Below are 26,153 nucleotides of genomic sequence, written 5' to 3'. Positions count from 1 at the left end.
GATTTTGGTTTCTGGAGGAAGTTTTCTGTTTTCTCTTGGAGGAAAGATATCCCCTGCACTAGCTGATTTTCCCATTTCTCTGTTCCAGAAGAATGTGGGATCCCTTTCTCCAAGTCTATATAAAAAAATCAAGATGTGTACTAAGCCATTTTATTTATAAGAAAAGCTGTATACATACATATATGTATATATATGCATCTATGTGGAACACATTTAAAATATAAATGTAATATGTGAAAATTATAAAGGAATCAAATAAGTATGCTTGCCTAGTTTATTCTATGTTAATTTACACTGGAAACATTTTTTCTCTAAATTCTTCCATAGTCACCAGGCTGAGGTGTGGCTGTACACTCATAGACATCTTGAAGACAGGATGAAAAAGTTTCACAGGGCATGCAGATCTCTGCATGGGGGCCTACAAAGAAGAATCATAGCCTCACACTCAAAGCTCATGCTCTAAAAACACATAGGTAAAACTTCATCAATACTATGAATGATTTAAAAATACAAGAAGTGCAAAAAATTTAAAAAAATACGAGAAGTGCAATAACAAGATGGCTAAAACAAGTGTATACTCAGGGAAATAATAAATGGTTGAAGAAAAGTAAAGCTGGGAGTTTTCAGACAAGAGGAGCCACTGTCTGTAAAAAAAAAATAAATAAAAATTGAGGCACACTTTTTTGAAGAAGGTAGGTCTTTACCTGGGCTTAGAGAATATTGGAGGTTTCTCCAGGTGTAGAGGAAGAGCCATACCATATCCTAGTGAAGTACTTTACATACAAACAGAGAGATGGGGATCTGTAGGTTGCATAGAGGGCACTGTGAGTGATTGCCTACATGGATTGAGTTATTTTGTTTTTTTGCTTGTTTGTTTTCTTTAAGAGATGTCTCAGGACTTACCTTGGCAGTGCAATCACCAATGCAGACAAGGGAGGAGAAATTACTGGATCGGAGAGAGATTAGAGAGTAAAGTCTAGTGAATGATAAGGTCAATTATAGTTTGAATTCAAAGAAACCAAACAAAAATTAATAGGAAAAAAAACTACATCATGTGCTCCATGACCTCCTAGAATGGGTTGCATTGAAAAGGTAAGATAAAATATCTTGCATATTTTGGCTTAGTTAATATTAAAATTTTTTAAACAAACTTTTCATTTTTTAAAATCATTTTTCTGGCAATATTTAGTTTAAATATTAAATAGCATTTGTGCTCCCTAGAAATTTTCTCTTCTCTTCATTCTAGGCAGACAGCTGACTTTGTTATTCTTTTTCTTGGAGGTCTTTGCAGGGCAGAAAATGGAAGCTGCAGGATGTAGACTTCTTCTGGCATTAGTGAAGGTATGCTGTTGCGGTTCTGTGGAGGCAGAAGACAGGGGTATGCCTTTGAAAAGCAGAAAAATATGTTGTTTTTTTCTGTGACCCAAGAGAGGGGATAAAGATCCATAGGTCACACAAGCCTCTGAAACTTTGCTGAGAAGCGGATTCTCAGCTCTCCAAATATGCCTAAAAGGAGCACTAGGGCTCCTGAAAGGAAAAGATATCACGCCTCCCTAGGGCAGCCAGTCTCAGTTGCCAACAAGTGATTAGAGAGATTTCCCATTTCTTAACATTGGGACCTTTGTACTACTCTGGGTAGGGAAACTCCCAGAAAAACTGAGGTAGTAATTTCCACCATCCTTACAGGATGGAACTCAATTTTGATATTAGTTTGATTAAATAAAAAACAGAAATACAGTATTCTTGTATCATCTATCAATGAAAATTGGTGAGTTGGAGAATTAAAGATCCAAAGTTGTAGATATTTTCCAGTTCTTTCTTCTACTTATCCATAGACATAGTATACCTCTCCAAATTTCTTTCAGTCTTGGAATCTGTGTTCTAATACTTTGTTACATCAAGGACTGAGTGGTGGCATAATTCAAAAGTCTTACTTATTAGTGGTAGCAACATTTTTTGATGTCATGTCAGTTCCCATCATTTTTTCATACTATGAATGAGGTAAGTGCTAAACAATTTCCCAAAGGGAATTCTTGCTCAAGTTCTGAGTAGCATGGTCTTGCAGAATAATAGTTGAACATTTTTGATACTGGATCTGATGTCACGTGTGATGACAGCAACGACAGTTCTCTTTCCGAGCAGAAAACACTTGGTGAGATACCACTTTTATCCTTTGACCAAAGAACTAAGATTCTCCTCTCCCCAGTGGCTTCTGATCATTCACATTTAAAACATTAAAAAAAATTTTTTTAATTAACATGGGTTGCATTATATTTATGCTATACCATCTCAAATCATTTTTAAAGACAGCTGAAATATAAGCTATAAATTCAACAATAACAAAACCATGGAAGATGGTGTTCTCCCTTATATGAAAAATGTTTATTAATTTTTTCTTCTTAAATTGAAGAAGGTCTCATAGAATCATTGTCCTCATTTTATAAATCATTCACTGCCTTTTCCAATTATTCTACAGTATTACTAACTGGCTAATAAAATGTGTATTACATTATAATTGAAATTTTAACTGCATTGGAAAAATGTAAATGTGTCATATTGTGTGAAGCAATGTTGAAATCTTGCCATAAATAGTCCCGGTCAAGCCTGAAAAACTGTTATTAATATTTCATTTATTAATGTCTAAGTAATATGCATTTTTGATAACTTGACTAAGCCTCATGCCTGTCAACATTTGCCATTTACTTTTACTTTCCTCCCAATTATTTTTGACATTTTGTTTTCCATTTAACAAGTAAGCAAGCTTCCATTTGTGGGGATGTTTCTTAATAGATACCACATGTACAAGGCCATAAGTAAACACCATTTACTGGAAAGGTTAATAACTCAGTGCAAATATTTTGCTGTAGTTCTATATCATGCAAATGAGCAAAACTGTTGTAGCAATTATCTGAATTCACCAGAATACAGCATAGACTACCTTGCCTCAGGTGGGGATCAACAAAAACTTAAATTTGTACTAATCTCCCTTTGAGGAAGGAAGCATTAGCAAATGCTCTGTGGCAGCTACTTATTTTACTATACAGCCAAATGCCACAACAGGAGGGAATACTTAGGAGACCAATTTGAATTAACATGTATGGAAAGTTAGTGAAAGTATAAATACATATGTTAGCATGGAAAAGAAAAGAAGAAAGGAAAGAAAGGGGAAAAAAGACCTATATATACAATTCTTACACTTACCTTTTTAAAATTTCCCTGATAGCTCCATTTCTAGGAATGCTATCCAGGTCCACACTCTAGACGTGATTCTCTACAGTGAGAGCTTATTCATAAATCAATAAAAAAATCTGAACTTCTGTGTAATGCAGGTTAATAAAATGTGATCACTTTCCTAAAGAAGTTCAAGTATGCCTCTTAGGACTGCTACAAAATAAAAATGGTAATAGTCTCTTTGGGACTATTAGCTGAAAAGAAGGCAAAGAAGGAAGCTATCACATGCCCCCATTTAGTAAGAAAGGATCCAATTTTGGACAAGGAAAGAAGGCTAGGGAAGGGAAATTGTAAAGAATTATAAAGAGAGCAGGGAAAGCCGTATTTAGTCATTTGTATAAAGAGGATATTGGAAGATTGGTTTTATCAGACCAAGAGGTCCATGTTACTTATAATAACTTTAAAAGTTGGAAAACATGTTACATGATAATAAGTCAAATAAATAAAATAAGTCAAACAAATAAAGGAAATATTTGTTTGTTGTTGTTATAGCTTTATCTCTTTATGGGACTTCAGAAGAACATTGGTTGTAAAGTTTATTTCCTTGGGTAGTTATATAATTTGTATAATTTATATGCTCTTCATCTATAACAGAAACTAAACACTGGTATATGGCAGGTATTGCATTAGGCGCTGGGGATTTTCATGCAATTCCTGCCTTCACGGATTTTATAATCCGTGATACTTGTGTAATAATTTAAGTTTGAAGAATGCTTTCACTGACTTTTAATTGTTGTGCTATTCCATTTTCCTATGTATTCTTTGAGCACATGACCTTGGTATTCACGGCAATGAATTTTGTTAAAAGGAGGGTGATTTTTCTAAACATGAGGAATTATATTACAAATAATATACTGATTATCTTAGCTTGTGCTGCCATAAGGAAATAGCATAAACTGGGTGGATTAAAGACAGAAGTTTATTTTCTCATACTATGGGAGACTGGAAGTCTGAGATGAGGGTGCCAGCAGGGTAGAGTTCTGGTGAGAGCTCTCTTCCTGGCCAGCAGATGGCTGCCTTCTGGGTGTAGTCACACATGGTGGAGAGACAGTGAGCCAGTTCTCTGATGTCTCTTCTAATAAGGGCACCAAGTCCATCATGAGGGTTCCACCCTCATGACCTCATCGGGACCTAATTACCACCTAAAGGTTCCATCTCCAAATATCACCATATTTAATTGAAGACTTCAGTATATGAACTTTGGGAGGACACAGTTCAGTCCATACCGTTGACTCACATGCCGCATTTGAAAATGTAGATTTACCTCCCCCCATATTTGCTTCAGAATTTTTCAAATAACAACTTTATAATTGAAGGTCCCTTTATACCACTTTCCAATCATATCACTTTGCCTATTCAAAAATTACCCTGTCCTTGAATTTTGTGTATCTTTTCTGTCTAGGTTTTAATAGTTTACTACTTATTTATATATCTGTAAACAATATTTACTATTGTGATGTGTGCTTTCATATATTATATAAAATGGTATCATAGTTCATAACTCATTCTTTAATTTGTGTTTTATTCTTAGTATTTTCAAGATTCCCTGATAGGTATGTATATATGTATGCCTAAGTTTGAGTATATAATATATATACACATAAACATGTACCTATGTACATATATATACCTATGTTTGAGTATATAATCTATACACAGATAAGTATACACATATTAATTATATGTGCATATATAATATATATTAAATTAAATAATATGATATGATATGATGATATATCAAGGAATCTTAAAAATCAGTGCCCAGCATATGATGCTATATCTTTCATATTCAGGACTCATGGGTCCAGGAATCTAAGGGTAGAAATGGAAGCAGCTCCACTCACAATTACCCGTAGTGATCCACTAGCAAAAATTTTCTTCCCTGCCCTCACCGTCTTAGGTTTTGCTGGTCTAGGGGGTCTTAGTTTTCATGGAAGAAATGCTTCCATCAGGAGACACAGCATGATTCCATTGAACTGGAAGTTAAGCCTGCCACCTGGCCACTTTAGGCTCCTCATGCCTGTAAATCAATAGGCAAAGTAGGGAGTTAATATACTGGTGGGGGTGATTGATTCTGACTTCCAGGAGGAAATTGGACTGCTACTATAACATGAAAGTAAGTAAGAGAATGTCTGAAATATGGAAGCTCTCCTGGGCATCTCCTACTACTACCATGCTCTGTGATTAAAACTACAACAGTGCAGGGCACCTGGGTGGTTCAGTTGTTAACTGTCTGCTTTTGGCTCATGTCATGATCCCAGGGTCCTGGGATTGAGCCCCAAATCAGGCTCCCTGCTCGGCAGAAAGCCTGCTTCTCCCTCTCCCACTCCCCCCTGCTTGTGTTCCCTCTCTCACTATCTCTCTCTCTCTCTCTGTCAAATAAATAAAATTAAGGGGGGGGGGAAGAAACTACAACAACACAATTCAGGCAGGACTACTGATGGCCTAGAACCTTCATGAATGGATGTTTGGGTCACCGTACCAGGTAAAGAACCATGATCCACTGAGATGCTTCCTGGGGGCTAAGAGCATATGGAATGAATAGAGGGAATAGGTAGTTAGAAATACAGCCACAACCAGGTGATCAAGTGCAAAAATTGTAATTGTTATAACTATTTCTTCCTTATTTTGTAAGGAATATATTTGTGTGTGTCTCTGCATGTGTATACAATCCTATTTTTTCTTCTTATATCAGATTATTAACTTCACATATAATATTTAAGTTTTGTTAGCTTTACATCATAGAATTTAAGTTAGAGGATACCAAGGGAAGAGTGACTATCACCAAAGATTTTGCATCATCTTCAGGTAAAAGAATTAGTGAATTCTGGGTTGCACACAGGATAGTTGTATCATGTTAAGCAGAAGTATGATTTTGAAAATGTCTTTAGAGATTAAATATGGTTTAAGGAGATGTGTAGGGGTGCCAAGTTGACAACAAGAGGTAGACTGTGATCGTTAATTTTATGTGGAAACTTGGCTAGGCTATGTTGCCCAGTTATTTAATCAATACCAGTCAAGATGTTGTGAAGCTATTTAAAAATGTGATTAATGTTTAACTCATTAGACTTTGAGTAAAGCACATGTGGAGGACCACATTCGATAAGTTGAAGAGGCCTTAAGAGCAAAGACTGAAGTTTCCCCAAAAGAAACAATTCTGCCTCAAGATTGCAGTATAGAAACTTTGCCTGCTGTCTTGCCCTAAAGATTTCAGACTGAAGAATACAATATCGAGTCCAAGCTGAATTTCCAGCCTGTTACTCTACAGATTTCATACCTGTCCCCACAATTGCATACCCCATTTTCTTAGAATAAATCTTTCTTTCTTTCTTTCCTATTGATTTTGTTTTTTTCTCAAGAACCCTAGTACAACCTTCTATCCAGTAGCCCTGTTGTAGTCACTTATTCTAATAATTTACATGTAGATTTTCTTGAATTTTCTGACGCTAAGAGTAACAGTTCTGTTTCTTTCAATGCCATATACATTTTATTTCATTTTTTGTCTTATTGTAATGGCCCGGGAGCCCAATAAAATGTTGTCTACAGTATTGATAACAGGACATTAGTGAGAAAAACTTTTAATATTAATAATTTTATATTTGGCTATGGATTTTTGTGGATACACTTAGTATAGAAGGAAGGTTTTTTGTTTTTGTTTGTTTTAAAAGGAAGTTTTTTTTAATTTTATAAAAGTTTTTCTAAGTAATGGATATCAAAGTTTGGCTAATTCTTTTTCTGGATAATAAGATATTTTATTTATCCTGTTAATGTAATTAAATCCACTGATTGGTTTTCAAATGTTGAATCAATCTAGATTACTGGGATAATACCTTCCTGATTGGAATATTATTTTTATTTTTTGCTAGATTTGGTTTTGACATCTTTAAAATTTTTACATTATGGTTTATATTATTTTTAGTCCTTGCTTTATAGCTTGGTATATGATTATTATTTATAAAATATTCTACATTATTTTCTATTTTTCCTTGAATTTTTGTTACTTTTTGTCCCATAATTGAATCTACAAAATGAGGTATTGAGAATTGTTATATCTTTCTGGCCTATTGAAACCTTTTTATAACCATGAAAATTTTCCTTTTATTGCTACTAATGCTTTCAGACTTATAATACATTTTGTTATTAATCACTACAGTTGCTTTGTTGTTTCTACTTTTCACATTTTTCTATTTTTTATTTTTAATTATTTTCTTTGCTTTTAGGTATATTTCTTGCAACACACAGAGTTGTGCTGTTGATAAGTTCAGTATGAAACTCTTTGACTTTAATAAGGAATTTAATTTAATGTATTAACATTTACTATGATTACTGACATATTTGTGTTTGAAGCTACATTTTACTATTTTCTTATAATGTTTTCCATATTTTGTAGATACATATTTGCCCAACTTTCTACCTTCTTTTGGTTTGATTTTTTTTTATTATCTAATCTTACTAGCTTGAAAATTTTAACTGATTATATTGAAGTCAGAGTTTACCCTATGCATAAATTTTTACCTGTATTCGAGACTTGAACATCAAACTCTCCTTGACTTGAAAGTCAGTATTCAGCTGTTTTTTCAGAAAGAACCAAGTGACAAATGCCAATGAATAAAGAACACAGGGCCATGAGGGTATAATTGAAATAACCCACTATAAAAATGATATTTTCCAGAAACTTGGAATTTTACCTTAAAAATTCCTATTATTTTCCTCACAGTGTATCTGTTTGCTTTAATATTTTAAAAGTATGTTAGGTAGCCATTAAGAAAAAATACTTAAGAAATGAAACCAAACAACTCCTCTTTGTTATTTAATGCAATTCTATATCATTGGCTTGGTTGAGTCCCAAAAAGTGAGATGAATGGAGAGAGATTTGATCCCACATTTTGAGATCATTACCTGCATGGTTCTACTTTTCTGTCTCACTATCATAGTATTTAAAAGAGGTTCACAGAAGTGGAAGCTTACAAATGTGTGTTTTTTATTCACTGTTTTTCAGGTTGTCAGACTAGTCATGAAACGCTAACAGAAATATGCTAGCTTTGGCAAAGATAAAAGTTGTATAATTTTGGAGTTGGACAGGCTTCTATCTCGGTCACTTCCTATCTAAGGAGCCAGCCGCATTGTTTGGCACAACCCTGGTACTCAGGAAAGGGACATTGCCGTTGTGGCGTTTTTAGTTATGATTTTCTTTAGTTTTGAATTGTGCATACCGTAATGATACCTAGCATCTTAGACCCAGAAGGAATGTAATGCAACTTTGAGGACAGCCCCCTCCTTTAGAAAAGCTAATATCTAACTTATGGTGTAAGTTGCCTATATTTTTTTCTTTTTTCATTTACTCTTCAAAAATATAGTTAAGAAAATGAAAAGGCAAATGACAGCCTGGTAGGAACTATTCAAAACACATCTATTAGACAAAAGATTTAAATCAAGAATATGTAGGGGTGCCTGGGTGGCGCAGTCGTTAAGCGTCTGCCTTCGGCTCAGGGCGTGATCCCGGCGTTCTGGGATCGAGCCCCACATCAGGCTCCTCTGCTATGAGCCTGCTTCTTCCTCTCCCACTCCGCCTGCTTGTTTCCCCTCTCTCGCTGGCTATCTCTGTCAAATAAATAAATAAATAATCTTTAAAAATAAATAAATAAATAAATAAATAAATAAATAAATCAAGAATATGTAGAGCTCCTACAAGTCAATTACAAACAAACAAACAAAAAAAAGACAATCCAATCAAAGAAGAAGCAAAAGACATGAACAAATCCCTTAGAAAATAGTTTAAATAATGAATAAAAATATGTTCACTGTTAGAGAAATTCAAATTAAATCCACAACGAGATAGTAAGTGCTTCACACCTGTCAGATTGTCTCAAATTAAAAGGACTGGCTATACCAAGGGCTCGTGAGAATATGGAGTGATTGGAATGCTCATGCAATGCTCAAGGCAAAGGAAATTGTACATTCATTTTGGAAAAGAGTTTGGCAATTTCTTAAAAAGTTAAAAATACACTTTCTATCACTTAGTTATTTTACCCCTAGGTACATGCCCAATAGAAATGAAAGCTTATGTCTATACAAAGACTTGTGTATAAATGTTCAAAGCACCTTTATTTGTAATACTAAAGACTGGAAATGACTCAAATGTTCCTCAACAGATGAATTGATAAACAACTGCAGTGTATCTCGCAATGTAATACTATTCAGCAATGAAAAGTAATTAGCTGTTAAGGGACGGTTGAGTAATCTGGCACTCATGGGTAGCTTCATGTTTGGAGAGAGTGACTATAAATCAAAATGCAATTAATTATGAAAATATTGATATCTAAGTATGAAACAAACTGAAATGTGGCTGCGACTTAGAGTTCTCAAAGAAAAATTGATTTCCTGGCAAGTAGTTATTCATACTTGTGAATCCTGAGGATACTTACAATAAACTTATCTGAGCAGACTCAGACACTTGTACATATGTGCATTTCATATTTCAATTATTTTCTTTTGATGTTAATTTGAAGCAAATAATGAATGACCTGGCTTTGTTATTTGAAGTATTACACAAATATAAGTGTGCTTAACATTTTTATAACAGTTTTTTCACATATAATATTATTTTTGTTATTTTTTAAAAGTATGTTATATTTACATTAAAAAACCTAACACTGGGGCGCCTGGGTGGCTCAGTCGGGTAAGTCTCTGACTTTGGCTCAGGTCGTGATCCCAGGGTCCTAGGATTGAACCCTGCGTTCTCCCTCTCCCTTTACCCCTCCCCCCAGCACTCATGTTCTCTCTCTCACTTGCTGTGCTCTCTCTCTCAAATAAATAAATAAAAATCTTGAAAAAAATAAAAAATCTGGCACTAAGTAAATGTAGTTTTAAGCAAAACTGATATGAGCAAAGTTGTGGAGTAAATTGATCTCCCTTTTATTTCTGCTTTAACATCTGTTTTTTTGTTTCCAAACAAACAGGGGTCCTCTCCCTTGAGCTCCCATCCCAAGAAGCCTCTCAACCCCATGAGACCTGCTCAACTTCACCTCACTTCAGCGCTTACTCTTCAGAATTTCTCAAGCAAGAAGGTAAAGGCTTTTTACAAATTCAGAGCTCCTCTGAGGTAACTGTTGGTAGTCATGATGGCTGTTACTAAATGCTTTCCCACCGCTTCTGGCGCATATTGGAAGCCCTTGCTGGCCTGTGTGTGCTTGTGGGGACTATGGAACAGGTGCTAGCTCAGGAGTTGTGAGTACAAGTGGCATGTGTCAGTGTGGGGATCTGTGCACCAGTTTGTGACTGTAAGACCCTATTAATGATTTTTTTTCTTTTGGAATGATGATGAAAAAAGTCTCTGAATGATTGTGATGAACAGAATCCCTCTCCCCCAGTGATGGACATATTGTGCACATAAGACAAAATTAAAACTTCTATTATTTTAAATCACTGTGACTTGGAGGTCATTGGCTACCACAGCATAAGGATCCTGTCCTGAATTGATGATGCAGCATCATATATTACATTGTTATAGTGACATTGCTTTAATATTCTTAGGAATGACTCTGATCATAGGTATTTTTTGCCATGGGAAAGGGATCAGGAGATCCCAGGCTGGGAAGTCATTGGGGCAAACAGAACCCACATATGCACCTGAAGGCAGGTCATATCAACAGCTACATTTTCAGCCTGCCTGGAGGGTTGGTTGTTGATGATGGTTATTTTTGTGTCTTCATTTTTTGATTGAGAACAAAAATACAGGGTGTTGGCTGAAGACTATGTCTGCCTCAAATCCTTTTCTTCCCACAGCGATTTCTTAACATTTTGGTTCTCAGGCATTAAAAACAAAAGAAACTGGTGGAAGCCATTGACTGCAGAATCCACTACTCAAAGCACAACATTGTGGAGGGTTTCTGCTTTCTCTGACAATTGGGCTTAGTGCAAAGTGAAGTATGTGGAAGCTACTTTGCAGTTATCGAAAGGCTTAGCAATAAAACTCTAGAGTTTACATTGATAACATTCTCCAAGTTCTCTGAAAAGAATTTCTGAAGCTTAAGTAGGAAAAATGAATCGTATGAGTGATGACAGTGGCTCACCAATAATTCTGTAAAATATGACTAATATTATTGGAACAAGAATAAAGATTTAAAAAATTTTGTGGGGGGGGAGGGAATGAACACACACCAACACAATGACTGGTCTTTGGTTATAGATAAATCAGATCTAACTGCTTACCTGCCAAAAACCATTTTTCAAAGATATTGTCAAGTCTTTCCCTAAATAAAGTGAGATGTCAAATCAACAGAGAATTAAAATATACTTATTAAAAAAAAGAAACTGAAGCAGAAGGGCATCTGATGTTTTACAGACATTCCAACACCTTCAGGAAATTTGAACTCACACCAAAGGGTCTGATAGTCATTTGAGTCTCCATCTGTACTGGAACACATGTGCACACACAATACACATTGAATCACTCCAGTGGAAAAAAACCCAAAACCCTGGTTTTAAATTATAGAAGCCTTCTACCATTCTTCTTAACCACAAAGTCTTTGGCAGCTTGAAATAGAGTGACTTAGAGTGATCTGGTCAAAAAGCTTCCTTTGGTGCTAGCAGCCACAATGCTGAGCCACAGGCCATTGCCAGTCCAGGGACATAGTGACTGTAAACTAACCCAGAAGAAATCTAAGACTGAGGGACAGTTTTGGAAGCAAACTAAGAAGGAGGCATGACTTGTCCTCATTTGTCTCAGAGAATCATTGTCTCAGTGTCATCATTTGCTTCATGTTGTCAGCCTGATGCCAGGATTTGGATGTGCTAGGGTTAATTTTCATACTTCTTTTGTAACCAGAAACATCCCTGCATTCTTAAATTCTTGAAATATATAGAACAATCTTCTAATATGTATTGTGGGAGTGAAATCATTGGAAAGTTTAGATTTCACTGGAGTAAATTCATTATAAAATTGTTTAGGAAAAGTATATGTTAAAGACATTAAATCAATTGCTGCCATTTATTGTAATTTTATTGTCCTGGTATGTGCTACCTAATATGCATCACCCCATTTATTCTTTATGGTAAATCTGCTGTTATTATCCCCATTCTATGGATGAGAAAACTGAGTTTTAACAATATTGCTATTTGTTCAAGGTCACATAGCTTGGAAACAGGCAGAAGACAGGATCCAAACTTAGTCCTAACTCTTAATTACCGTGCTCTGTTGCTGTCTTAGATACTTCTTCCTTTTGTACTTTTATAAAATGTTAGTTTCTCTTAAAAGGAGCATCTATGCATCTTTGAAAATGATAATCAGTATTCATATCAAGGTTTTCTTTGAAAAGGAGATGCAGATGGTCGAGTGCTTGAAAGCACAAAGTCTGAAGCAAGGACCACCATTTCCCAACTGTGAGATGATAAGCGAATCCCATACATCCCCCGTGCTTCCATTTCTCTGCATATAGCCTTCTTGTAGAGATGTATTTATTTTATATGCATAAAGCCCTAAACACGTTCAGTGGATAGTATGCCAATGTAGGTGTTGTTATTAATGTGTCTGTGAATATCATATTCACATATTTAAATAAATCATAACCTACAGAAAAATTATCCTAGCTGAGCCACCCAAATGACACCGAAAATCTTTTTTTTAGGAGGTTAAATAGAAAGCCTCACTACAGCTCTGACTCAAAAAAAGTCTCAGCCCAGGGCAGGATGCAATGAAAAACTGCTGGTGTGCCACACTGACTCATAAACTTGTAACTCAGACTCTACCCCCTCACTCCCCCCCAAAAAAGAAACATGACATAGTAATCCCGTTCTGAACTTTATCTTGCATTTCAACAGCTCTTTGGGCCATCTCAGTTGATACAGTTCAAATTTCCTGCTGGTCAGGTAGCACTAATATCTGCTTTTCCCTTTTATTCCTGCCACATCATCTCAGGGCTTTCTTCACTGAGGAGGCACTTCCAGATTTGGGGTGAAAATTGAAACTGTAGAGCAGCAGAGGGGGCAGCAAAGCAAGGAGAATGGAAGGACTCATTAATCAGGATCCAGAACTGCCACTGATTAGAACTCTGAGAAGTGGGGCACATTCTTCCCCCAGGGTGAATGTGGAAGTGCTTGCCTTCTTTCTTCTTTTCTCTTTTCCTGTGGTGCCTCAAAAAATGTGCAAGCTCTGGCTCCTAGCCAGTGGGGTGATTTCTTTGTTTAAGGGAAAGTGTAAAGTATTTTCACATTAAATGAAGAACTTCAGACATCTCCAGGAATCTGTCCTTTGAGGGCTTGTTAAAATCCAATAAAGACCCATTTATACTTTAAGAGAAGCTCTTCTTCCTTCTCTGGGTTGCCTTGGGGATTTTCATTTCTTTCTGCAATACCACTCCATTTTGTCTTAGCTCCTCCTCTCAGAAGAAGTATGGTCAAATGCATTTCTTAAAATTTTAAACCCTCAGATCTTTCTGATTCTTACTTAATCTAATCTGTGTTATTAGTATTCATGTTAAAAAATAAAACCAAAGACATTTGAGTTGATTTTAACTGCTTCCACCCTCACTAGGGGTGACAGAGATGTTTATTCTTGATTTTTAAAGTCACAAAAATCATGAGAGATTTACTAAGAAAACTAGTTTTCAAATTTTGTAAGACTCCTATGTATCTTCAGGGTTCATAAGAGGCATCAGAAAATAAACTCAGGAGTAAATGTCCAAATGAAAGTTAATTCCTGCCCTCTGTAATTATCAGGGCACACACATGTATCTTGCCTTTTTGGGTGGTGAGTAAAAAATATTCTTGGGAGTGCTTGGGTGGCTGAGTTGGTTAAGTGTCCAACTCTTGGTTTTGCCTCAGGTCCTGCTCTCATGGCTCTTGGGACTGAGCCCTGCATGGGGCTCTAAGCTCAGTGGGAATCTGCTTGAATATTCTCTCCCTTTGCCCCTTCCCTGACTCTCTCTTTCTGTCCCTCTCTCTCTCTCTCTCAAAGAAATAAATTAAAAAAATATTCTTCACAAGAGTGAAGAAGATTGTAAACCTTGGGAAGTTAGAGTTCATTTGCTGCTGTATGCCCGTTAGCCAGCAGAGTGCCTTGCATATATTAGACACTCAAAACATGTTGTCTGAAGGAATAAATGAACAAATTTTAACATGATACAATATCCAGTCTTAAAAACAGTTTTGAATTGGTCTTCCACCTCTTATTATTATTATTATTTTTATTTAAATGCAATTAATTAACGTATGATATATTCCTAGTTTCAGAAGTAGAGATCAAGAATGATTCATCAGTCTTATGTATTACCCAGTGCTCATTACATCTTTTATCTCTCATTATTAAACACTTGAACTTGTTCCCACCACCATTTGTATGTTAATTCACCATAGGCTGTACACCACGACCTCTTGTAGGAAAAAAATGAATGCAGCATTTCTCACTAATGTGGTGGGCTCACGTTGTATTTCTAGGTCTTCTTGGGTATCATGCCTATAAGATCGATGCAGCATGGACATTTAGGTCTACATGGCTGCATGGCCTACCTGCAATTATTATCAGTGGCCATCTCAGAATTGTACCCAGTGACACACTCATTTCTGTACCTTTGGTGTAACATCTGTAGAATTAGACTTTATCATTGTTGGAGAATTTCCACTCGAAACTAAAAAAATGTTTAAATGAGATTATTTCCTGCCTAATTACATTTCGTTAATTCCTCTGAGATAATATAAACTGATTAGGTGCAAGACGGTATTTGGTTTTCTCACTGCATAAAGAAGATGGAAGTAATGTCACTCATGTAATTTAATTGACTACAAGATTACTTGTTTTAACCGTGTAACAGACCTATGAGAATTTTGAGGGAAAAGTTTAAACAGTGAAACCAGAAAATATTTACCTAAAATAAATCTATCATCTATCCAACAATCAATCATCTATCTAACCTATCTATGAGATGAGCAGCCAAGGTTGAGAACCACTCGCATAACAAATTGATTCTTCCTTGAGGACACTGTTTTTCAAAAGTCCTCTTAATTAGTCACTTTTTCTCTTCCACACTTTCATATTCCGGGGCCTGGAGATGGGGCAAATGCACTTGTTTCTCTTTGCCACTTCCAGGCAATCTTTCCTCATTCTTTCATCAGTCTTTCCAGTTTTAAAGCTCATGCTGTGAGCTCTTATTACCCTTCCTTGTTGGATTCATTTACTGACCTCCAAATTATTCTCCCTTTTCCCTTCAAGAGATAAAAGTCACTGTGTCCTAAACCACTCCTCTTTTATCCTTGGTCATTTCAAAATCTATGTAGATACTGCTTCACTCTAGCTTCTCTGTACCTTGACTTCATCTTCCCTAAAATGATCATCTTCCATCTACATAGGACAATTAGTACTCAGGTTATAGCATATAGTTTCTTTTTACTAACGACTCTTAATTTCCAAAACTTCCAATTTCAAGAATCTCTCTGCATGACCATTACCTTTTTATTTCCAATTCACACATATTTATATCCTACTGGGGCAAAATCACTTGATCATACTACTTTTACATTGTCACCCTGCAAACTCCCTTTCTTTTTCACCAACTTATATTCCATTATAATTACTCCCTCTTTCCTTGCTTTGTATCTGTCATAGAATTTCATCCATGGTTAATCCATGGTTAAATTCATCTTTCTGCCTACTCTACATCTGCTCCCAGACAGCTGAATATGGCTGCAGAAAATCACAACCATAATGATTGTCTTCCTTTAAATTTATGACCTCAAATCTCAAGTGGGCTCTTAAGGCTGCCTGGCAATCATATTATATTTCCCTAGTCCATTCATTCTCCCACTCTCCCTGAAAAAAATATTTCCTACTTTTTCTTCTTTCCTCAAACTCCTAATACTTCCTTTTAAATCCTAACTCACAGCTGATGACCATGTTTCCAGAGAAAATAGAAACAAGCAGAAGAGCTTCCACAGAAGCTCAGAAGCTCAGAAGTGAGCTTCTACCATAATAACCAAGCACCTACTTTCTCATCTGTTCCTTTGACAGTGGTTGGCTTAAGGTGTTCCTATGCAAAAGCAATTCCTCCACTTGGCAGGAGACTGCTTGCTTTCTGTTCTACTTCTAGACATTGTTCTCCCTCTTTTATCATTTCCCTCCACTTTCTACCAAATCATTTTTATCAGCATACAAGCATGCTCTTGTTTCTTTCATTGAAAAAAATGAGTTTATTGACCCTGTCCCCAATTAGCTACCACTGAATTTCTCATTCCTTTTTATATAAAAACTTTCAAAACGTCTAAATTAATAGTCCCCAATTCTTCTCCTACCTTTCTCTCTTAAACCCTTTCCAGTCAAGCTTTGAGCTAACCACTCTAATGAAATAGCTTCCATTAAATCACCAATGAAAATCCAAATCAGTTTTTGTGTACTATCTCACTTAACCCATCATCAGAATTTGGTATAGTGGATCGTGCACTTTTCTTGACGTTTTTCTCATGTGGATCCCAGGATGCTACACTCTTCAGGTTTTCTTTCTTATTCCTGTCTGTTCCTTCTTCTAGGGCTTCTTTGATGAATTCTTTTATTCTCTGTGACCACTAATTACTGGAGTACCCCAGAACTAAGCCCTCAGACTCTTCCCTTCTGTCCTTACACTCAATATTTTGACAGTCTAATCTTTTTCATGATTTCAGAAATCATTTCTCCACTGACAACTCCTAAATGGATATCTCCATCCTAGACCTTCTTTCTCAACTCAAGATCTCTCCATTTAGACATCTATTAGGCACCTCAAATCTGGCAGCTCTAGAGTCATACTCTTCCCCTTCCCTCCAATCCTGCTCCTCATAGAGCCTTCTCCATATCAGTAAATGCAATTCCACACTTCCATTTGCTCAGGCCCAAATCACTGGAGTTAATCTCTCCCTTTCTTTCATAACCGGCTTTCAGTCTATCACAAAGTACTTCTCCCTCTACCTTTGAAATACATCTACATTCCAAACATTTTTGCGTTCCCTTTACTTCTATCAGTTTAGTCCAAGTCCATCATTTCTTGAATGAATAGTTGTGCTAACCTTCTAGCTGGTATCCCCATCTCTGCATTCGTTACCCCTATAGTTCAATATCAATATAGCTGACTTACACAGCCTAAATTCAAACATGTCACTCTTCTACATAAATACTCCAGTGGCTTCTCATCTCCCTTGGAGTAAAATCCAAAGTCTTCACATCGGTCTATGTGATCATATAATCTCTCTATAGCTCTGTGATCATTTTTGCTCGTTTCTCCATTCTGATCATATTGGCCAGTCTGTTCTTCTTCTCACACTCTCTGTATAATCTGCCTTCAAAACTCTTGCACTTGTTTCCTCTCCAGTTTTCTGCCATAAATGCACATGACTAGATTCCTGTCTCTTTTGCAGTACAAATAGCCTCACTGAAATATTTCCTGGCCATGACAATTAAAATTCCATTCCCTACTTATCTTCTTTTATTTTTCCCTATAATACCTATCAATATCTAGCTTACTATATATTTTACTTGTTTGTTTTATCTATTATCTATCTCCTATTTGTAGACTATGGACTTCATTCTCTTGTGTTAACTACTATACTTCCAGGCATTCAGTAAATATTTGTTGAATGCATAACTGAATGAATAAATAGATATCACAATGCTCCTGATTACCCATGGCTAAAGACATGATTGAGATCTCAGAGAGGAAAAAGACTACAAGGTAAAAAAGGGGAAAAACTCATTTTAAATGTTCAAAAGAAATTGCGATGAAATACAAGGCTCTTTACCTGAGAATTGTGTTAGTATATTCAAAGAGCTAAAACGTGAGTACAAATTGTGTAGGATTCTTTCCTATATTTATAGCTATAATAACTTACATGAGAATCACTTACTTTTAAGAACATTTGTTATTCATAAAAGTTTAATGGAATGTTAAGGTGAAATTCAGCATTTTCTAATACTCAATAGCTAAACACCAATTTAAATAGAATAGAAAACTTACAAGGCTCCACTAGCAAAAAGAGAAATAGAATAAGATGATTTGGAACATCCTACTTAGTAATATTTATTAATTTTATGGTATTATGCCTTTATGGACTAAAATGGATAACCTAACATTCAGGGACAAAATGAAGTACCACATGAAGTGAGGAAACCTGTCACACATGATGTAAATTTTGTGCTTGGATTTTATGTAGAATATTGCACAATTCCATTAGCTGTTACAAGTTCCTTTTTACTCTAATCAGTTATTAGCACTTATACGCTTGCAAGATTTTTGTACCACATTGTTAATCAGTCTGTGCTGCTTCTCCTGCCAGTAACTATAGAGTTACTTCAAAGACTAGATCTTTCTTCAGTGAGGGAAAAGCAACCAGAGACAGCTTGAAGAATTCCAAATGCTGTCAAAAAAAAAACCAGACTGAGTTAGCTGAGGGAGGAGAAAGGAAGTGGAAAAGAGCAGCCACATGAGTTCATGGGCCTGGCTTTTTATCATGCCTACTCTTGGGGCCACATCAGTGGCCTTGCTTTTGTGCCAGAAGCAGTGCAAGTCATAATTAGAATATGGAATATTGCAAAGAAAGGGGAAAAGGCCCCATCTGTGCAGCCACTTTAACTACAAGCCCAGAACCTGTTTTACAGCTGAGGCACAAAGACGGTATTAATACATGTGGTTAGTTCCTTCTCCATACATACTGTAGATTCATTGTGTCTGCTTTTCCTAGGTGGAGCAAACACAGACATAAAATATTTTGTTCTCTTTTTGCTATTACACTTCCTTTCTCACCAGATGCAGCAAACTCCTTCCTAAGCCCTTCTGTCTGTACTGCTCAGCATGTTGACACCAGTCCGCTGGCAAGTGAGTGGGCTGTCAGCACTGGGTATTTTCTCCTCCATTGTCACTGGTCTAATGACATCCTCTGGTTTATGCACTTTTCTCTCCAACACCACCATAAGCTAGAATAACTCACTCAGTCTGGGTGTTAGGCACCTCTCCTATAATTCATGCCAAGTAAAGGAAATCCCTAGACTTAAGGACAAATAGTGTAGCATATGTACAGAGTACTGTGCAGTCTCCATGCGTGAACTTTTCATTTAATATAATGAAATAAAGCATTTCAATGTGCATGGTACTTTTTTTTTTTTTGTAGATAAAGAAGCAATAGGGATGAGAGATCCTAGCACAATAGGACAATTATTCCTAAAATCACCATGAGAGTGAGAGTCTTTTATATTTAGGTGGATTTCAGAGTCTTGAATGCTATGGAGATTAACAAATGATTATTAATAATTAGTTAAACACAAGTATTTACTGAGTCTTAATACTAATGGATATCTATGTGGGTATTCTTAAGATAATAATAATTTATTGATATCAGGGTTTGGAAGAGAATAGAAAGCCCTGAAATTAGCCCATGCCTATGCCATCAACTAATCTTTGGCAAAGGCACCAATGGCAGATAATAGGAAAAGGATAGTCTCTTCAATAAATGGTGTTTGAAAACTCAATATCCATCTGAGAAAAGATAAAACTGGACCCTTTGCTTACACCATACATAAAAATGTAAGCTCAAAATGTATTATAAAGTTAAATGTAAGACCTGACTGTAAAACTCCTACAAGAAAATATAAGGGAAAGCTTTTGACATTGGTATTAGCTATGATTTTTTGAATATTTTACCAAAACACAGGCAACAAATGCAAAAATAAGTAAGTAGGGCTACATCAACCTAAAAAGCTTTGTTTAGCGTAGGAAACAATAAACAAAATGAAAGGGAACCTGTGGAATGGGAGAAAATATCTTCATTCCATATATCTAATAAACTGTTAATACCTAAAATATATAAGGAACTCATACAACTCAATAACAAAACACAAATAACATGATTAAAAATTGGGCAAAGGACCGGAATACACATTTTTTCCCCCAAAGAAGACATGTATGGAAAAAGTGCTCAACAGCACTAATCATTTGGAAATTGCAAACCCAAACCACAGTGAGATATCACTTCACACCTGTTAGGATGGCTTTTAACAAAAAGGAGATAATAAATTTTGATGAGAATGTGGAGAAAAGGGGACTCTTTTACATTGTTGGTGGGAATGTAAATTGGTATGGCTATTATGGAAAACAGAATGAAGGTTCTGAAAAAATGAAAATTAGAACTATTATATGAACTACCAGCAATGTCGCTCCTAAGTATAAATCTAAAAGGAATGAAGTCAGAATGTTGAAAATATACCTGCCCTCTCATGTTTATTGTAGCATTATTCACAATAGCCAAGATATGGCAATAGTCTGTGTATCCACTGAGAGATGAAAGAAAATGTGATGTATATATACAGTGGAATATTATTCAGCCATAAAAACAGAAAGACATTCTGCCATTTGCGACAACATGGATGAAATATTATGAGGACATTATGCTAAATGAAATAAGGCAGACACAAATAAAAATACTGCATTATCTCCCTTACATGTGGAACTCGAAAAAAATTGAATTCATAAAACCAGAAAGTGGAAAGGTGGTTGCCAGGAATTAAGAGTTTAGGAAGTGGAAAGCGTTGGTGAAAGGGTATAAATGTTCAGTTGTAAGATGAATAAGTTTTGGGGATCTAACGTTCAACATGGTGACTAAAGTTAGTAATACTGTACTGTATGCTTGAAATGTGTGAAGAGTAGATCTTCACACACAAGGTAACTGTGTGAGGTGATGTGTTAATGTACTTGATAGTGATAATCATTTCACATTGTATGTATTATTAAATCATCACATTGTACACATTAAATATCCATTTATTCTTGGATCAGTAGTCATCAGTCTAAGTGGCTAGAAAGATATCAAGACCCAACTGTCAATTATCAATCTCATTACCACAAAGTTATTGCAGGATTCCTCTCTACTTTATATGATACATCCTAAATAATGTGACAAACTCCACCCATGTGTTTACCATGAAATTCCCCCCCTTTTTTTTGTTAAGTTTTATTAATTTAGAGAGAGAGAACATGAGTGGGGGGAGAGGGAGAGATCCTGCAAGCTGATTTCTCGCTGAGCATGGAGCCCAAGGCCTAATCTCACAACCCTGAGATTTTGACCTCAGCCAAAATCAAGAGTCAGATGCTCAACTGACTGAGCCACCCAGGTATCCCTCCTCTTCTGTGGTACACAGGAATACAATATTTTCTGGCTTTCCTTGAGATTAGCTGCAACCTGAAGTTGATACTGTTGTTGCTCTGCTCATTCCCTCAGATCTCTTAACGAATCTGTGTGTTGAGGCTGCAGCTTTGACATACCTTCCTGCTAATGGCTGGTGCCTTGACTTCAGACCTTTGCTTTGGGCACTAGTGCTTCCTCCCCTTCATGATGCGGGACTTTTACAGCTCTTTCACCTCACCACATCCAAAGGCAGAGCCCATTATAAGTGACTGAAATTGCACCTGTATTGGCTTTCTTGTTTCTCACACCCATTGCTGATTTTGGGGGGCATTGCTTCCTAAATAAATGACTTGGATTTAAATCCTTAGTACAGGGTCTGCTTCTCAGAGAAACCAACCTAAAAACAGTTACTGAGTCTGATAAATGAAACTATAAAAGGAAACGTAGCATTTCTAACCTGGGATATTTAAGAGCCAATGTGCCTCTTCAGCATCTCTTTTCTCCATTGGCAGCAAATTTGGAGGCCATGTTTTGGAAGAATCATCCTGTATGCTTGAGTCACAGTTTGGTGGAGCGTTGTTCTCTGGAGCAATGCTCGTTGTCTTTTAGACTTTTATGACTGATAAATAAACCTTTATTTTGTAAAGGCACTGATTTATCAAGGTGGTTCTTTTAAATTACCGAAACACCGCCTATCCTCTCTTGACTAATAAAAGCCCTTTCGTTGCATTTATATATTAATATCTTATTCCTTCCACTACATTTGGAGAAGAGTACATGTGACTTGGGTGTCTTTATATTCTACTTCATGCCTAGGCATAATTAATGCCATAATTAATGGCTGAATGGTTGATGGTTGAATGCTCAAATGAATTAATGAAAAGTAAGTAGCAGGAATATTCACCTAATCCAGGTAAATTGACTCTTTGCAGTGTCAGAAATAATAGTTCATAGAATTTAGCAAAGTCTATTACCATGTAAGAATAACCTCATAAAGTCTCATAGTTTTAGGATAGAACCAATACTTAGATCCTTAGAAATACACTGCCGATTCAAAATAGTGGAGTTAGAAAGTCTTGTGAGAAGCTGACCAGATTTGTTTTTCAGATATTATGCTATTTTCTTGGCCTCTGATCTTGGGGAAGTGTTGGCACATGGCTTCAGTTCCTGCTTCTTAGATTTGCTTCCTGAATGGAGAAACCCTGGGCACTGTTTTCCTTTGTTCGGGTGGTTAATTATGTTTCAGGGTGGTACTCACAGGGCAGAACACTTTTATAGCTACTTGCTTCAATCTGGCCTCTCTGCCAATCCTTGTTCCACTTGTGGTCAGTGAACCCAAACCCTGGAAGGGTTAGTTTCCCACCCAAACTGCCCACCCAGGCTGGGAGCTTGAATTTAGCATTTGCTTTCCCTGTCAGTTTCATCTTTTTCCATTTGCTTTTACCCTCCTCTGGTTCTCATCGAGTTGAACCCAGCATGGTTTTCCCTTAGTTAACTGCTCTGTTGTTCTAGGCATTAATATCATTGTCAGCACAGTTGTATGAACAAGTTTTATTGGTTATTTTGGGCTTTTTCTGCCAGTAGGAAGACTAAGTTTATAATAGCAATCAAATGCCTCAGAGAACTATTCATTCCATATTTGTCATTTGCCAATTCCATTGAAGAGGATTTCAACTTCCTATTTGTTAGTACTATTTGTGATTTAAAAAATTGGTAGAACATGAGTGGAAAGTATAGAAAAGAAAATAAATATCACCTATAACCCCATCACTCAGTAATAAACACAACTGAAGTTTTTCTTTTTCAGTCCCTTTCATTCCTTAGCATTTATGAATAATTAATAAATACATAAATATATATGCACAGATACCCAAACCTTTTTCTTCAAAATTGAGATTATGGCACATATGCAATTTTTAATTTAGCATCATATTGCATAAATTTCCAAAGTCTTTAATTATTGTTACGTGATACGGTTTCTAATGACTTAAACAGTTTCTTAGGTGATGGATTCACCTTATATTCAAACCATTCACTTTCTGATGCATGTAGGGAATGTTTCTCAGTTTTTGCTATTATGGAAACTTTAAGATGAACTGTTCTTATATTTCCATTTGTGCATGTACAATTATTTGCTTAAGAGCATTTTCCAGAATTGGATTCTCTGCAAAAATGTGTAAAAGCTTTTGGATCTCTTTACTACTCCAAATTTCTTTCCTACAAGGTTTTGTCAATATATTTCACACCTTTTGGGGCATTAATAATAATTATTCATAACCATCATTAAGCATATAAAAATTATATGTCATTGTGTATGTAATTTGCATTTCTTTAATGTATTCTTTATATACTTATGTCACAGATTCAGTACCTCCCTTAGATTATTGATACATTCTTTTTTCCTTCTCTTTTCATCCTCATTGTTTTTGTTTTCTGTTTGTTTGGTCTCTTATCTTTCATAGTAGAGACTTTCTTAAAATGCTTGAGAATTCTGGTTTCTTTACTGTATTTAAGAGTGAAGAGCCTGAAAATCTGATTATAAGCTCTGTGCATAGGCTAGGGCCTATTGATCTCAAGATTCACAGGAAAGTTATTAGACCAGGCCATTCCTGGGACTCCCTCAGTGTCAGTCTCTTTAACCCTCTTCTCTTGGGGTGATCAGATTTCCCACTGAAAAGTTCTCTGAGGGCAGGTCACAGGTGTTCCCCTGGTCTCTGTGGGTTATTGTTTTGTTGTTGTAATACCTGCCCTGACTTTTCCTCATGTTCCTCAGTCCAAAGATCTGTTCTTACAAGTTTCCAGAGAGTGAGCCCTTAGATATCCCATAGGGCGAGGGAGGGGTAGTTACTCAGCGTGGAGTGGGAGAGCGGTCTAGGACAGCTGTTCTCATCCAGCTTTCCATTTCCCAGCCACCTCCCCCTCACCCAAAGGTGTGTGTGGATGTTAATTACTGAGTCTTTTGAAGATTCTGCACTGCACGTTAGGCCAAGGCACTCACTCATATGCTTTCCATGTTGTCGAGTCCTATTGCTATTGTCGCTATTCCTACTTTCTCTATCCTTCTGAGTTTGTCTTTTAAAAAAATATCTTTACTGATGTAACAGTGGGGTTTCAGGAGATGACAATGTTGGATGGCCCAAAACCATCTTTGAACTTAGGCATTTGTCTTATAACAGCATATGATAAATTATTTTTAAAAATGCAAATGGGCAGTTTTATAATTTAAGTGATTGAACTTATTAGCTTTTATCATCATAAGCAATATGACTAGACCTCCTTTAGTAATTGTTTTATGTATTATATTTAAACTACTTTCCTATGTCTTTTATTTTGTCCTTTGCTTTCTTTTTCTTTAATTAAAAAATATATATTTATAATGGTTTCTAGACACTTATTTTACTTTATATATTATTATAAAATCAAATGCTTTAACAAATCACTTTAAGCTTTTCTTAGGTAAATTTAAAAGCTGAGAATGCTTTTAATCTTACTTCCCCATCTTTGACTGTACATTTGTAAGTATAGAACCAAATGATGAAGATTACCTTTGAAGTATTACTCTTTATTGTTATTATTACTCTATTGAAGTACAGTTAACACACAGTGTTACATTAGTTTTAGGAATACTATATGACGATTTGACAAGTCTATACATTATGCTGCTCACTGCAAGTGCAGCTGTCATCTGTCAGCATACAAGGCTATTCCAATACCATTGACTGTATTCTCTATACTGTACCTTTTATCCCCACAACTTATTCTATAAGTGGAAGCCTACATCTTCTTTTCTCTTTCATCCATTTGCCTGTCTTCCCACCACCTTTCTCCCTGCACCAGCAGTCATTAATTTGTTCTCTGTGTTTAAGAGTCTGATTTTTTGTTTGTTGGTTGGTTTCTTTGTTTTGTTTTTAAGATTCCACATATAAATAAAATCATTTGTTTTCTCAATCAGACTTATTTCATTTAGCATAATACCCTGTAGGTCCATCCATGTTGTTACAGATGGCAAGATCTCATTCTTTTTATGTGTGTGTGTGTGTGTGTGTGTGTGTGTGAGACATTTTTTTTATCCATTCATATATCATTGGACACTTGATTGCTTCCCTATCTTGGCTGTTATAAATAACACTGCAGTAAACATAGGGGTGTATATATTTTTTCAAATTGTATATTTGTTCTCTTTGGGTATATACCCAGTAGTAGTATTACCAGATTATATAGTATTTCTATTTTTAATTTTTTGAGGAAGCTCCATGCTGTTTTCCACAGTAGCTGTACCATTTTACATTCCCACCAACTGTATATGAGAGTATCTTTTTCTTCACATCCTCGCCAACACTTATTATTTCTTATCTTTTTAATTTCAGCCATTCTGGCAGGTTTGAGAGATATTTCACTGTAGTTTTGATTTGCATTTCCATGGTGATTAGTTATGTTGAGCATCTTTTCATTTGTCTGTTTGTCATCTGCATGTCTTCTTTGGATAATTGTTCTTGTATTATCTTTTTTGAGAAACAACTTTTTAATATTTTAACAAACAATTTAGATTTAACTGTTCTTTGGGCTTCCATGTGATTTCTTTTTATACAGTTTATTTTCTAATTCTTGACTTTTTCTTTGATTTGCCTCTAGATCAACTAATAATCTTTTAAGCACCGCTTTCAAGAACGCTGTTATGTTTTCTGAATTTTGCAAAGAGGAGACTCTTTCTTTGGTGGTCTACACATGATTTAGCTCAGTACAGAAGTTGAGGCTAGTGATTTTTCCTTAGAAAACTCTATTGACATTCT

The 26,153-nt window shown here is 35.9% G+C and overlaps 1 long non-coding RNA gene across 1 annotated transcript in view; it reads left to right on the top strand.

Annotated features, from left to right (window-relative positions):
• The first annotated feature begins 273 nt into the window (after positions 1–273).
• LOC117803811 overlaps positions 274–26,153 on the top strand; it is a 36,489-nt gene continuing 10,609 nt past the window's right edge. Inside the window, exons 1-3 of the long non-coding RNA XR_004627905.1 lie at positions 274–1,092; positions 1,282–1,341; positions 10,191–10,298. This is a non-coding gene — a long non-coding RNA (uncharacterized LOC117803811). The remainder of the gene's footprint in view (positions 1,093–1,281; positions 1,342–10,190; positions 10,299–26,153) is intronic.

Source organism: Ailuropoda melanoleuca, chromosome 1 (genome assembly GCF_002007445.2).
Source record: "Ailuropoda melanoleuca isolate Jingjing chromosome 1, ASM200744v2, whole genome shotgun sequence".
Taxonomy (NCBI): domain Eukaryota; kingdom Metazoa; phylum Chordata; class Mammalia; order Carnivora; family Ursidae; genus Ailuropoda; species Ailuropoda melanoleuca.
Note: the sequence above shows the minus strand (reverse complement) of the source record. Positions and strands in the feature narration are given on the sequence as shown.